The sequence below is a fragment of the Triturus cristatus genome, chromosome 4_2, assembly GCF_964204655.1.
Source record: "Triturus cristatus chromosome 4_2, aTriCri1.1, whole genome shotgun sequence".
Classification (NCBI taxonomy): Eukaryota; Metazoa; Chordata; class Amphibia; order Caudata; family Salamandridae; genus Triturus; species Triturus cristatus.
Window position 1 is genome coordinate 311,843,390 of NC_140586.1, and position 15,662 is coordinate 311,859,051.

Genomic DNA, 15,662 nt, shown 5'->3' on the forward strand with positions numbered 1-15,662 from the left:
TACATACTGTATATCCATGTTAGCGTTCCACATGGATAAAATGACTGGGTTGTAGTCATTTATATTTTTTGATTCTTCTTTTCTTTTTAGGTTGTAGGTATTCTTAGGTGATTTTCTTGTGACAGTATGTCTCACAGCTGACATAAAACTGTTGACTCTTCCATTTGAAAGAACAGGTCTAGGAAATCCAAATCGACATTTGGGGCCTCATGTAGGTAGCGAAATACCGGTCGGTAACGGCCGATTTTCGGTAAATATGCCGTTACCGACCGGTATCCAGACAAGTGAGATGTAGGAGTCCAAAAACCACTTTTCGGTAAATATGAGGCGGTAAATACCGATTCATAGTTACCGAATTCTAAAATACCGATTCATATTTACCGAATACATAATTAACGAATCGGTAAATATGAAGTGGTAAATATGAAGTGGTAAAAATTTAAAATGACATGTAGGAGCAGTCGGTAATTAAGAAATCCAGGAAAATCGGTAAATAAGAGTCGGTAATTAACACGGATTGAAAGCAGGTGGTAACCATCAACAATGCACATAAGCAATCCCAAAATGCAACAGCGTGGACAACATGGCCGCCATGTACGTCATTGCAAGGCGCCTACGTCTACAGGCAGCAGGACTGAGGGTGTGGCGACGGGAGGAACAAATCTACAGACAGCGCATCACACTATTCCAGCTGACTGATGCAGAGATACATGAGAGGTACAGGCTACACCCCGAAACCATCATGGACCTGATAAGGGACCTGCACCCACTCCTGGACCAGCCAACAAGAAGGGCGCACGCCATACCACCACATGTGCAGGTGCTCTGCAGCCTACATCTACTGGCATCCGGCAGTTATCAGGTGGTGATAGCTGCGGTGGGTGGTGTATCCCAGAGTTGCCTGTCCCGTTTCTTCAGGAAGTTCCTGGATACCATGATGCAGAGAATGCACCACTACATAAGCTTCCCAAACACACAGGCTGCACTGCAGAAAACAAAAACAGACTTTTATCACATGGCACAGTTCCCCCATGTCATCGGCTGTATTGATGGTACACACATCCCAATCTGTCCACCAGCTGATACAGAGCACATCTACAGGAACAGGAAGTCCACCCACTCCATCAATGTGCAGGTGATCTGTGATGCAGGGAACATCATCACAGATATTGTTGCAAAGTTTCCTGGGAGCACCCACGACTCTTACATCTTCCAGAATAGTGGGATCTACACACGACTGAGTGCCGGAGAATTCGGAGAGGGATACCTGCTGGGTAAGTAACAGTGACGCCCCTTGAAACCTGCAAATCAGAGTGTATAGAGGCATGTAACTGATGGTTCCCTTTTACTCATCCAGGCGACAGTGCATATGCATGCCGTTCATTCATCCTCACTCCCTACCTACACCCAGCAACCCAGAGTGAGAGACGATACAACGTGGCCCACAAAACAACACGCAATGTGGTGGAGCGCACGTTTGGACTACTGAAGAGCAGGTTCCGCTGCCTCCACAAGAGCGGAGGCGCACGCCAGTACAAACCCATCACCTGCTGCAAGATTATTGCCACTTGTGCAATGCTGCACAACCTTGCCACGAAAAAAGGTACAGATGTGGAACTAACATATTTTGAGGACAACGAGGATGAGTCAGGCCAGCCAGAGGGCAGCGCAGCTAGAGTGCCAACTGCAATCGATGGGAGAGAGAGACGGGCAGAGATCACATGCAACTATTTCTGAGTAAGTGAGGGGACACAGCGAGTTGTGAGAAGTCATGACGTAGTTTAATGTGGCACCACGCCATGAACACATGAACAGGCCAATCTGGCAATATACCATCTATACAAGGAGTATGTCCAGGGTTACGTCACCCAATGGGAAGTGGCTAAGCAGGGCCACATCAATGTTTGAGCATACGCGCTGCAGTGGTGGATTGCACGGCCTGTGCATCCTCACTAGAGCCAACCCCAAGCCGCCTGCTGCTCCTGCGTGCTTCGGGGACGGGGGGTGTGATGCTGCTGCTGGTGTCGATGCTCTCCGCAGCATCCCCTGCAGCAGTTGTCGACGCCTGACTAGTCAATAGCACCCCTAGTGCACTTGTCACCTGCACCATCCCCCGAGACAGGTCGCTGCAGCACTGTGTTAGGCCCTCCTGCATCGTCACAGAGCGCCGGCAAAGTAGGGAAGTCGCAGTTGCCAGACGGTTGAGTGCCCTGCTGGTAGTGTCCCTTCTCTGGCGTTCCCGGCGCCGTGCTTCGATGTCAGCATCTAATTTGCTGCACAACTGCTGGATTGACTGGGACATGTCCCGAATGCCCGCAGCCATGCCGCCAATGTTTGTGTCCATGTTGACTAAGCTTGTCTTCATCACCCGCATGTGCCTCTGGACTGACATAACTGCCTTTGATTGCAGGCGCTGTTGCTTCAACATTTGGCCCTCGAGCCCCAAGAAGACACCATGGCCGTCAGTGGGTGCTGGTGGACTCTGGACACGCGACCTGCGGCGCCCTCTTGCTCCCGTCTGTGCTGCCTGTGAGGTGTGGGGCACAGTGGGATGGCTCCCTTCCTGGGGCCCGGTGCGGTCTTCTGGGCCCATGCTGTCGTCTGACGAGGTGTCGAAGGCTCGTAGCCTGGCTGCTGGACGCCTCCTCATTCTCACACCTGCAAGCGGAGATGTGGCCGGTGATTCGAACATGAGTGGCGATGCTGGCTGTGGTTGTGGTGATGCTGGCTCTCGGTGAGGTGATGCTGGCTCTGTGTGCGGCGAGGCTGGCTGTGTTGGTGGTGCGGCTGCAAGTGGGCCTGCTCCCTGGTCTGAACTCGTGCTGGCTAGAGGTGATTTTTGTGGCCGGTGTGCCGTCTCCCCTGCAGCATGCCCTGTACTGCATGATGTCACATCTGTGGACAGAAAAACAACATTGGCTCAGTGTCCCCGAAGGGCTGCATTGCAAGCGTCACAATAAATCATTTCACATTCCAATCTGTCCTCTGTCTCCTTGTGCCTCGAGTGCGTGACATGCCTTGTTGCCCTGTAACATTTACGTCATGGTTAGTGTTGCCCTGACTACATCTCCCGGAATGCATTGCCTGTCTGCACTGACACGTGTGGACTGCAGTGTGATTCTCGTTTCACAATGGGGAATGTGGGATAGGGGTAGGGGAGGCTACATTGCTGTGCTTTCGTCTTACCTTGGTGTGTTGCGGCTCTGGCAGAGCTGTCGGCGTCCCCAAGACCCACGACGCTCTCTTGCTCGATTGTGGCCGCCACCAGCTCCTCCAGTTCGGTGAGGGCAGGTGCCCTGTTGGTTCCACCTCCGGTCTGGCTGGCCTCCTTCTGGATGTCGCCCATCTTCCTCTTGGTCACAATCCTCAGGTCATACCAGCGCTTTTTGAGGACCTCAATGTCCCTGTGGGTCACTCCCACAGCATTGACCTGCGCCTGGATGGCCAGCCATATGTTGCGCTTTTCGGCCTCAGGCACTTGCAGGGATTGCCTCCCAAACAGCTTCTGGTGCTGCTTCACCACCTCCTCCACCAGCACCTGGAGTTCCTTGGGGCTGAATTTGAGCTTCCTCCTCCTTTCCCCTCCGTCTTTCTGTGTTCTCTGGCTGGACATGCTGTTCGTTTCCCGCTCGCACATGCAACTGCTCCCTGCCTCTCCTCTGCACTCCAAGCCTCTCCAGGGTCGGCTAATTATGTACACCTGCCTGGGTGTGGCCACTTCGGCTAATTGTGTACACCTGCCTGGGTGTGGGCAGTTCCTGGTTGGGTGGGCTGTCGTTGCACAGGATTAGCTGTTTCGTCAAGTCATGTGATGTTATTTACCGAATCCGTACATACCGATTCGGTATTTTCCGATTCGGTAGATACCACCTCGGTATTTTCGGATTCGGTAGATACCACCTCGGTATTTTCCGAATCGGTAATTATCACCTCGGTATTTACCGAATCGGTGAATTCCGATTCGTATTTACCGAATGTTACCGAATCGGTAACTGTTACCGAATTTTTACCTACATATAACTTACCGATTCTAATTTACCGATTCGGTACGGCTCGGTATTTAAGAACCGGTAAAATTTATTTACCTACATGAGGCCCTTAGTGTAGTATTTTTCTTTGCTCTTGTATTTCCGTCGACAGTATTTTCCACACCGATGACTTTGGAAACGTAAAACTTGCTCCTTTAACTTGTTCTCTTCTGTGCTTTTTGGTATAGCACATGTTGCATATTCTTCAATGTAAGATAACACTGCTTCATCAGCATCTGTTCCAAACTTTGGGGCATCCTTGATCCACAACAGCATATGAATATGAGGAGCACCTCTTGCCTGGTACTCTTTTCTCCAAAAGAAATCCACTACTTCTCCAAGGGGTGGATTTTTTTTATTGCAGATGAAGGACATCATAGCCTCAAATCTATGATTGAAATATCTGCAAACATTAACCGGATCCAATGAGCACAGTTCTCCTGCTGTCTTGTATTCGATGTTTTTAATGTTTGAATTGGCCTCTCGTAGAAAATCCAGTAAATCATCCCAAGCGTACTCGGCACAGCTTAGGGTAAGGAACCATGTTGGTGTTCCTAAATTCCGTAACATGCATTTTAGTTCACCATGGCGTCGGTACCAATATTCATTTGTCCCACGCTGACAAGCCATCAGATTGATCAGTTGTGTTTCCAAATGATCATCTCGGTGCTGCACTTTCTCCATAAAATCCTTAGCAGACACATTTTGTAAATGTACTCCACTTTTTAAAATGTGATTTACTGCATAAGACAGTGCAGACAAGTCGCTTTCAAATAAAAGATGGAACAAATAAGGAATACTTTGTCGAAATCTGGGATCTTCAGCATATAGTCTTGTAGTCCGATACTCAGAAGCTGGAATCTGTTCCGGACGTTCATCGTATCGTCCTCCTTTTCCTTTAGGAAACAGCTGGGGAAAACATCGAGCTTCCAAGCTCTCCTCCCATACACTCACGGGACTTCCTTTTGCTTTCTTCATCTGAAAGAGATCAATATTGTCTCCCATAACTTCTTTCGAATGAAGAGGATGTATGCTAAAATGTTCATAAATTTCTTCTTCCTTTGACTTGTCCACTTTTTCAATTTGTCCAGTTGGTATTTCTGTGTATCCTTGTAAATCTTCTTCTTCTTCTTCTTCTTCTTCTATATAAATTGATTCATACCATTTGTTATTTTTTTTCAAATACAAATTTGCTCTTTGTACTTTCCGCACATCTACCAGCTCCTGCCAAATCTTCTTATTCTTTGTAGGTACACCATTAACCAGAATAATTAATGGTTCAGTTTCCAAAGTATCCGCATCAATAGTTTCCATATTTTTTTTCAAATCCAAGGGCAAATACACCACTCTACCTTTTAAACCTCTCAGTAAATCTGAAGGAGGTAATTTACCAGTTTTGGGCTCCATACGTACTATGGTCTGGAACGGATGAACACATTGAATGAGTATAGACTCATATGTATTTAATTCAGAAAGTTCAGCAGGAATAGCATCCAATTCTAAATTATTATGTACAGCTCTGGTTGGCATTCTATTTTCCTCTAACTTGTTGTAACAGTATTTACAAATACGCTGATCTTCACCCAATTCAAAACAATTTTCTAGAAATATATATGTGGCAAAATCCTTCCACTTATAATTATCTTCATTTTCACTCTTTCTGTAGAGATCAACATTCCTAGTTTGTTTTCTATAATGAGTTCTGCGGCAACAAATACAAGTAAAATTTGGTCTTTCATTAGAGACTATTGCAAATTTTGTTATGTGATCATTAAATGTGTTACTTACAGAGGGTTCTACATTCTCTTCCACTTCTTCCTCATTTACTGTGTCCTTCTCTGCACTGTTTTGTTCAGGACCAAAGTAACAAAACTGAATTTCATCAACAACCTTCTCTACATCTGATACTGTTCCTCGGAACAGAGCCCTATTCAATTCATTTAACTTTATTGCTGGACTTTTGGCAAAATACAACCGTCTCACAAACTTTCTCATTTCAGTATGATGAACAGCCAGCATCCTAAAATGATGGAAAACACTATTGCACACTTTTCTAGATAGACAAGCCAGAGAATGACCCTGCAAACCAGTATTCTCTCTCACTCTGCATGGATCCAGACTTTGAAGCACCTTAATCTTCTGTTTTACACTTTTTTTTACTATATTCTCTTAGAAACTCACGAAATTTGTCAATAGATTCCTGACGCACAGTGCAAATACTACTACAATTCCAAGTGTACACTGGGGCTTTAGGACGTCTCCCCATTGCCTCATCTGCCATCACTTGTACCTCATCTCTTGGAACCATTATCTCCTTCTCCATTATGCAACCATTTGTTACTTCGTATGAACGACCTCTGGTGTCAACTGCATGCAGCAAACTATTACTTTGAAAATAGCTCTCTTCATTAAAAAAAGGTTCACTACTTGAACTATGCATCCACTTTCCTAAAAACACTTTACAAAAGTTTGTTCTGTTCACTACTCTTTTCCTTTTGCTATGTGATTTCAGTACATTAACCATTTTGTCTAATGTACGCATCCTATTCAAAATTAATATGAATAGTTTCCTTTTTAATTCTAATGCCTTTGCTGCAATGGCTTCAATTTCTTTTTTTCTCTTGTAATATTTTGCCTTTTGCTTATATTTCTTCACATCCTTTATCAAATTGGACATAACTCTTCTCTGAAACATTTTTCTACGTATCTCTTTAAACGCTGTTTTTCTGTTTATGTAAATCTTTTCAGTTGCAGAAGGTATATTTGCATTAACTAAATTCTCCATTTTTTCCTGTTCTGTTCGTTTCGTAACATTCTTTCCAGTACAGACATTTTGTACATTTTTCCTTGTTTTGAATATATTTTTAAGAAATTGTTTTTTCTGCTTACCAGAAGATTTTTTCTTTTTCCCAACATGAGCATCTTCTACTAACTTTGGTCCTCCAGTTGTCTTCAAATATAGTTTTTTTTTTAGCGTTTTTTGAACTCTGGATTTTGTAGGCATCTTAAATTTTGTTCACTGCTCTTCAGCAATACCTGAAAAAAACAAAAAAAAAATTCCTTTATTGTATTTAAATATATTACTACATTTCTTTTCACAATAGTCACAAAACGAAATTTCTATGCCAATTTGAATGCACACTAACTGCTCTTTTTTTTGGGCAAGTGAAAATCACTTTTACAAACTGTCACATTATGAAACCACTTTTCAGATTTTTTAAAAAGCCCATGTCCAGACTGCTACACTACAGCAAGGGCAACCAGCCTTAGTGATGCTGAATGTATTTGCATTACAGACTGAAACCTGAAAACCCCACTCGCTTGTAAATACTGTGCATGATTATACATGGCAAGCACATGGGTGTGTGCTAAGAGTCTGCTTCTTCCCCCAAAAATTCGCTCCCCCTTTCCATCTAATGCAACTGTGAAATCACCAGAGCAATACGCAATAAATCTCTGCCTATAATTCCTCTCTGCACACAGAGTCATGTTTTCACATTAGTCCCAAAACGAAATTTCTTTGCCAATTTGAAAGCACACTTACTGCTCTTTTTTTTCGGGGCAAGTGAAAATCACTTTTACAGACTGACACATTATGAAACCACTTTTTTTGATTTATTTAAATGCACATGTCCAAACTGTTTTTTCAGACCACCACCATGTGTATTCTCGGTGACTGCCTACACTCCAGCAAGGGCAACCAGCCTTAGTGATGCTGAATGTATTTGCATTACAGACTGAAACCTGAAAACCCCACTCGCTTGTAAATACTGTGCATGACTATACATGGCAAGCACATGGGTGTGTGCTAAGACTCTACTTCTTCCCCCAAAAATTCGCTCCCCCTTTCCATCTAATGCAACTGTGAAATCACCAGAGCAATACGCAATAAATCTCTGCCTATAATTCCTCTCTGCACACAGAGTCATGTTTTCACATTAGTCCCAAAACGAAATTTCTTTGCCAATTTGAAAGCACACTTACTGCTCTTTTTTTTTTCGGGGCAAGTGAAAATCACTTTTTACAAGTGAAAATCACTTTTACAGACTGACACATTATGAAACCACTTTTTTTGATTTATTTAAATGCACATGTCCAAACTGTTTTTTCAGACCACCACCATGTGTATTCTCGGTGACTGCCTACACTCCAGCAAGGGCAACCAGCCTTAGTGATGCTGAATATATTTGCATTACAGACTGAAACCTGAAAACCCCACTCGCTGGTAAATACTGTGCATGACTATACATGGCAAGCACATGGGTGTGTGCTAAGACTCTGCTTCTTCCTCCAAAAATTCGCTCCCCCTTTCCATCTAATGCAACTGTGAAATCACCAGAGCAATACGCAATAAATCTCTGCCTATAATTCCTCTCTGCACACAGAGTCATGTTTTCACATTAGTCACAAAACGAAATTTCTTTGCCAATTTGAATGCACACTAACTGCTCTTTTTTTTGGGCAACTGAAAATCACTTTTACAAACTGTCACATTATGAAACCACTTTTCAGATTTTTTAAAAAGCCCATGTCCAGACTGCTACACTACAGCAAGGGCAACCAGCCTTAGTGATGCTGAATGTATTTGCATTACAGACTGAAACCTGAAAACCCCACTCGCTTGTAAATACTGTGCATGATTATACATGGCAAGCACATGGGTGTGTGCTAAGAGTCTGCTTCTTCCCCCAAAAATTCGCTCCCCCTTTCCATCTAATGCAACTGTGAAATCACCAGAGCAATACGCAATAAATCTCTGACTATAATTCCTCTCTGCACACAGAGTCATGTTTTCACATTAGTCCCAAAACGAAATTTCTTTGCCAATTTGAAAGCACACTTACTGCTCTTTTTTTTTCGGGGCAAGTGAAAATCACTTTTACAGACTGACACATTATGAAACCACTTTTTTTGATTTATTTAAATGCACATGTCCAAACTGTTTTTTCAGACCACCACCATGTGTATTCTCGGTGACTGCCTACACTCCAGCAAGGGCAACCAGCCTTAGTGATGCTGAATGTATTTGCAATACAGACTGAAACCTGAAAACCCCACTCGCTTGTAAATACTGTGCATGACTATACATGGCAAGCACATGGGTGTGTGCTAAGACTCTGCTTCTTCCCCCAAAAATACGCTCCCCCTTTCCATCTAATGTAACTGTGAAATCACCAGAGCAATACGCAATAAATCTCTGCCTATAATTCCTCTCTGCACACAGAGTCATGATTTCACATTAGTCCCAAAACGAAATTTCTTTGCCAATTTGAAAGCACACTTACTGCTCTTTTTTTTTTCGGGGCAAGTGAAAATCACTTTTTACAAGTGAAAATCACTTTTACAGACTGACACATTATGAAACCACTTTTTTTGATTTATTTAAATGCACATGTCCAAACTGTTTTTTCAGACCACCACCATGTGTATTCTCGGTGACTGCCTACACTCCAGCAAGGGCAACCAGCCTTAGTGATGCTGAATGTATTTGCATTACAGACTGAAACCTGAAAACCCCACTCGCTTGTAAATACTGTGCATGATTCTACATGAAAAGCAGCTGGGTGTGTGCTAAGACTCTGCTTCTTCCTCCAAAAATTTGCTCCCCCTTTCCATCTAATGCAACTGTGAAATCACCAGAGCAATACGCAATAAATCTCTGCCTATAATTCCTCTCTGCACACAGAGTCATGTTTTCACATTAGTCACAAAACGAAATTTCTTTGCCAATTTGAAAGCACACTTACTGCTCTTTTTTTTGGGCAAGTGAAAATCACTTTTACAGACTGACACATTATGAAACCTCCATGTGTAACTACAACAAAAACAATTTCCATTTCTATTATTCATTTCTTAAGTTACCACATACATCCCCTCTCAAACTGTAAACTCACCTTTAAAATTAGTTAGTTGTGAAAGAAATGTGACACTCAAACAGCAGATTATCAGAGCCAGGATCTCTGTTGTGTTCACCTCTCTCCTCTCAGCAGAACCAGATAATGGCAAACTTTCCCTCTATTTTTCCACACATATACTTGTAAGTTTCAAATCTCAGTGCTTCCCCCTTTTTTTCAAATGTAATCACACATTTCTATTGGTTGAAAACCAACCCTTTTCCAAAAGTACCCTTCCCCCAACTTGACTTCTGCCTAGTACCCTTCCCCCAACTTGACTTCTGCCTGCTACCATAGCAACAGCTCATGGAACACTGCTGTGTTGAGTTAGGTCAGAAGTTCGCCAAACAATGTTTCAATTCCACAGAGCAAGAGTGCTTGACTTTTCAAACCTAACAGCAAATCCATAGTACTGTTCTTTGGTTACACATTTTTTTTTACCAATACAAAACATGCTTCTATTAATTTACACATACAGCCTAGTTTTTATTCTAGAATGGTATGAAACAGCCAATCAGTTCTTTTTGTTTTGAAAAAAATATGTATGCCTCCATTTCCAAACTGTCTTTCATTTCTTTTTACCATTCTACTGAAATACACCTCCTGAGTGCATCCAGATCTCCTTTGAAGATGTTCACAGTGTGGATTGTAGGACACAGCTATGTCTTCTGGAGTGAAAAGTTTGCAGAGAAAACAGGTATGGTGAGAGACCTTGCTTTGCCAAATGTAGACATTAAATGGATTGGTCAGAGAGGGTTAAAGTGGCACCAATTGATGCCATTGGTGAAATCCTTCATTCAAATCCAACACCCTGACCTCATAATAGTGCACTGTGGTGGCAATGACCTAGGCACTTTGACTGGGGTAGGTCTGGAAATGCTTATGAAGGACACCTTTGCACAACTGTTTACACTTTTCCCTAAAACTGCCTTTGTGTTTTCCAACATATGCCAAAGGCAAAAATGGAACTGGTCCAATCATTTCTGTCCACAGATTGACAAAGCAAGAAAGCACGTCAACAAATCTGTTTCTGCTTTCCTCCGTGACTATGGTATGGGTGCCATTTACCACAACAACTTGCGTTATGACATGCAAGACATTTATAGAGGAGATGGTGTGCACTTCAATGATGAAGGGAACAGAGTCTTCCTCTTGAACCTTAGACTCTGCATCGGTACTTACTTGTAGGTACCACTAAAAAATCACTTCATAAACACAACGGCTCTTTTTAGAGCCCCCTAATATCTAAACTCTTAAATCTGCTTTTCATTTATTTTTTTTTATTTTTTTTACCGTACGCTTACCGTAAGCTTACCGTACGCGTACCCCGTGATTTTTTTTAAAATCAATAAATGATTTTTTTGTACTTTTCTGTCCTTCTTTGACCCCCTTACAAATGTTAGGGGGTCTGTAACTCTCCTCATTGCCCCCTTTCCTTGTTTTCACTCTTTTTTTTCAGAGTGAAATACACAAAATGGCGGCCGCCGCTTCCTGGTTTCGACCGATTCGAATGTTTACTAAGATCTAAGAGCCAATCAGAATCGCGCTCGCGCACGCCACCGTACGCTTACCGTAAGCGTACGGTAAGCGTACCGTAAGCGGGCTCAGATATATATATTGATTTAAAGGCTATTTTCTCAGAATCTACTGAACAGATTTACACCAAACCTACAAAAGGCACTTCCTTGACCTAGGGACTACCTCTCTGCCAAATTTTGAGTAATTCTGTTCAGCCGTTCGGGCTGTAGCTCGTTCTAAAGGTCCTATGGAAAAATGCATGGGAAAAACGCGTTTTGGGACCCCCCTTTTATCTCAGCCCCCGCTAGACGGATCCCCCCGAGACTTTCAGGGTAGGAGCGGAGCGTAGCGCCCCACCTATTTCGAGAAATTCGCGAGGATTCATCGACCGGCGCCAAAGTTATTCAAAATAGAAAGTTGCGGATTTCCTATGGAAAAGGGGTCCTAACTATAACTACCTACTGGCGACCGCCAGTAGGTAATATATATATATATATATATATATATATATATATATATATATATAAAACGTATGGGCGGACAACTCCTTCCGTACTCGAATGGACCCTTGGAGAGTAGCGTGCACGCCGGCGGAGAAAACCGGCTATTTAAATGTGGTAATTCAATCTGTTTCAGTAGGTACGCTCTCAGAAATCACTAGACCCAGAAAAAAATGCCTGAAAACTGCTGGTTTAATCAACACAACGCGTTTCGCCGTCCGGCTTGATCACGTGATCAAGCCGGAAGGCGAAACGCGTTGTGTTGATTAAACCAGCAGTTTTCTAGCATTTTTTTCTGGGTCTAGTGATTTCTGAGAGCGTACCTACTGAAACAGATTGAATTACCACATATATATATATATTGGACTGCAGGAAGCGCTGTGCTGTATTCTCGGAATAAAGGCATCCTGTTTCCTGAAGTGGGCCTCTATTGTTTTTTCATGGAGTGTGAAGTGGCGGGCTTCTCCGTGCCCGTTGAAAGAGGCCGCCCTGCAGGGTTGGGGGCTTCCTTTTCGGAGGCTTGTTTTGGACATTAAACTAGGAAGCATGACCCACACGCTGCCGGTAAACCTACTGAGGAGATGCCACTAATTGTGAAAACAACGGCAGCAGTGTAAGGGATTTGGCTGGGGATGATTTCCCTTCCAATCGTTCCGGTGACAGGAGCCAGCAAACTGAGGAGGTACAACACCCAGCATTACGCTGTTACAAGGCATTTGACTGTTTTTCCATTTGGATTTAATTTGATTCACTCTACATTATGTGCATCTGGTAGCTGAGCAGATTACGTTCCTTTTGCCAGCACAACGAGGAACTTTTCTCCAAAACATTACTTACCTGTATTAAATGATGCACTATGGGAAATGCAGGCTACAAGCAGTCAGGTGACCAGAAACGTTATAAAAATGTAGGCACAGATGCACTTCGTGAAACTTCCTGTCCGTGAGCAAGGCTGTAGTGCCGAAACTAGTTGGACTGCAGGAAGCGCTGTGCTGTATTCTCGGAATAAAGGCATCCTGTTTCCTGAAGTGGGCCTCTATTGTTTTTTCATGGAGTGTGAAGTGGCGGGCTTCTCCGTGCCCGTTGAAAGAGGCCGCCCTGCAGGGTTGGGGCTTCCTTTTCGGAGGCTTGTTTTGGACATTAAACTAGGAAGCATGACCCACACGCTGCCGGTAAACCTACTGTGGAGATGCCACTAATTGTGAAAACAACGGCAGCAGTGTAAGGGATTTGGCTGGGGATGATTTCCCTTCCAATCGTTCCGGTGACAGGAGCCAGCAAACTGAGGAGGTACAACACCCAGCATTACGCTGTTACAAGGCATTTGACTGTTTTTCCATTTGGATTTAATTTGATTCACTCTACATTATGTGCATCTGGTAGCTGAGCAGATTACGTTCCTTTTGCCAGCACAATGAGGAACTTTTCTCCAAAACATTACTTACCTGTATTAAATGATGCACTATGGGAAATGCAGGCTACAAGCAGTCAGGTGACCAGAAACGTTATAAAAATGTAGGCACAGATGCACTTCGTGAAACTTCCTGTCCGTGAGCAAGGCTGTAGTGCCGAAACTAGTTGGACTGCAGGAAGGGCTGTGCTGTATTCTCGGAATAAAGGCATCCTGTTTCCTGAAGTGGGCCTCTATTGTTTTTTCATGGAGTGTGAAGTGGCGGGCTTCTCCGTGCCCGTTGAAAGAGGCCGCCCTGCAGGGTTGGGGGCTTCCTTTTCGGAGGCTTGTTTTGGACATTAAACTAGGAAGCATGACCCACACGCTGCCGGTAAACCTAACGAGGAGATGCCACTAATTGTGAAAACAACGGCAGCAGTGTAAGGGATTTGGCTGGGGATGATTTCCCTTCCAATCGTTCCGGTGACAGGAGCCAGCAAACTGAGGAGGTACAACACCCAGCATTACGCTGTTACAAGGCATTTGACTGTTTTTCCATTTGGATTTAATTTGATTCACTCTACATTATGTGCATCTGGTAGCTGAGCAGATTACGTTCCTTTTGCCAGCACAACGAGGAACTTTTCTCCAAAACATTACTTACCTGTATTAAATGATGCACTATGGGAAATGCAGGCTACAAGCAGTCAGGTGACCAGAAACGTTATAAAAATGTAGGCACAGATGCACTTCGTGAAACTTCCTGTCCGTGAGCAAGGCTGTAGTGCCGAAACTAGTTGGACTGCAGGAAGCGCTGTGCTGTATTCTCGGAATAAAGGCATCCTGTTTCCTGAAGTGGGCCTCTATTGTTTTTTCATGGAGTGTGAAGTGGCGGGCTTCTCCGTGCCCGTTGAAAGAGGCCGCCCTGCAGGGTTGGGGGCTTCCTTTTCGGAGGCTTGTTTTGGACATTAAAATAGGAAGCATGACCCACACGCTGCCGGTAAACCTACTGAGGAGATGCCACTAATTGTGAAAACAACGGCAGCAGTGTAAGGGATTTGGCTGGGGATGATTTCCCTTCCAATCGTTCCGGTGACAGGAGCCAGCAAACTGAGGAGGTACAACACCCAGCATTACGCTGTTACAAGGCATTTGACTGTTTTTCCATTTGGATTTAATTTGATTCACTCTACATTATGTGCATCTGGTAGCTGAGCAGATTACGTTCCTTTTGCCAGCACAACGAGGAACTTTTCTCCAAAACATTACTTACATGTATTAAATGATGCACTATGGGAAATGCAGGCTACAAGCAGTCAGGTGACCAGAAACGTTATAAAAATTTAGGCACAGATGCACTTCGTGAAACTTCCTGTCCGTGAGCAAGGCTGTAGTGCCGAAACTAGTTGGACTGCAGGAAGCGCTGTGCTGTATTCTCGGAATAAAGGCATCCTGTTTCCTGAAGTGGGCCTCTATTGTTTTTTCATGGAGTGTGAAGTGGCGGGCTTCTCCGTGCCCGTTGAAAGAGGCCGCCCTGCAGGGTTGGGGGCTTCCTTTTCGGAGGCTTGTTTTGGACATTAAACTAGGAAGCATGACCCACACGCTGCCGGTAAACCTACTGAGGAGATACCACTAATTGTGAAAACAACGGCAGCAGTGTAAGGGATTTGGCTGGGGATGATTTCCCTTCCAATCGTTCCGGTGACAGGAGCCAGCAAACTGAGGAGGTACAACACCCAGCATTACGCTGTTATAAGGCATTTGACTGTTTTTCCATTTGGATTTAATTTGATTCACTCTACATTATGTGCATCTGGTAGCTGAGCAGATTACGTTCCTTTTGCCAGCACAACGAGGAACTTTTCTCCAAAACATTACTTACCTGTATTAAATGATGCACTATGGGAAATGCAGGCTACAAGCAGTCAGGTGACCAGAAACGTTATAAAAATGTAGGCACAGATGCACTTCGTGAAACTTCCTGTCCGTGAGCAAGGCTGTAGTGCCGAAACTAGTTGGACTGCAGGAAGCGCTGTGCTGTATTCTCGGAATAAAGGCATCCTGTTTCCTGAAGTGGGCCTCTATTGTTTTTTCATGGAGTGTGAAGTGGTGGGCTTCTCCGTGCCCGTTGAAAGAGGCCGCCCTGCAGGGTTGGGGGCTTCCTTTTCGGAGGCTTGTTTTGGACATTAAACTAGGAAGCATGACCCACACGCTGCCGGTAAACCTACTGTGGAGATGCCACTAATTGTGAAAACAACGGCAGCAGTGTAAGGGATTTGGCTGGGGATGATTTCCCTTCCAATCGTTCCGGTGACAGGAGCCAGCAAACTGA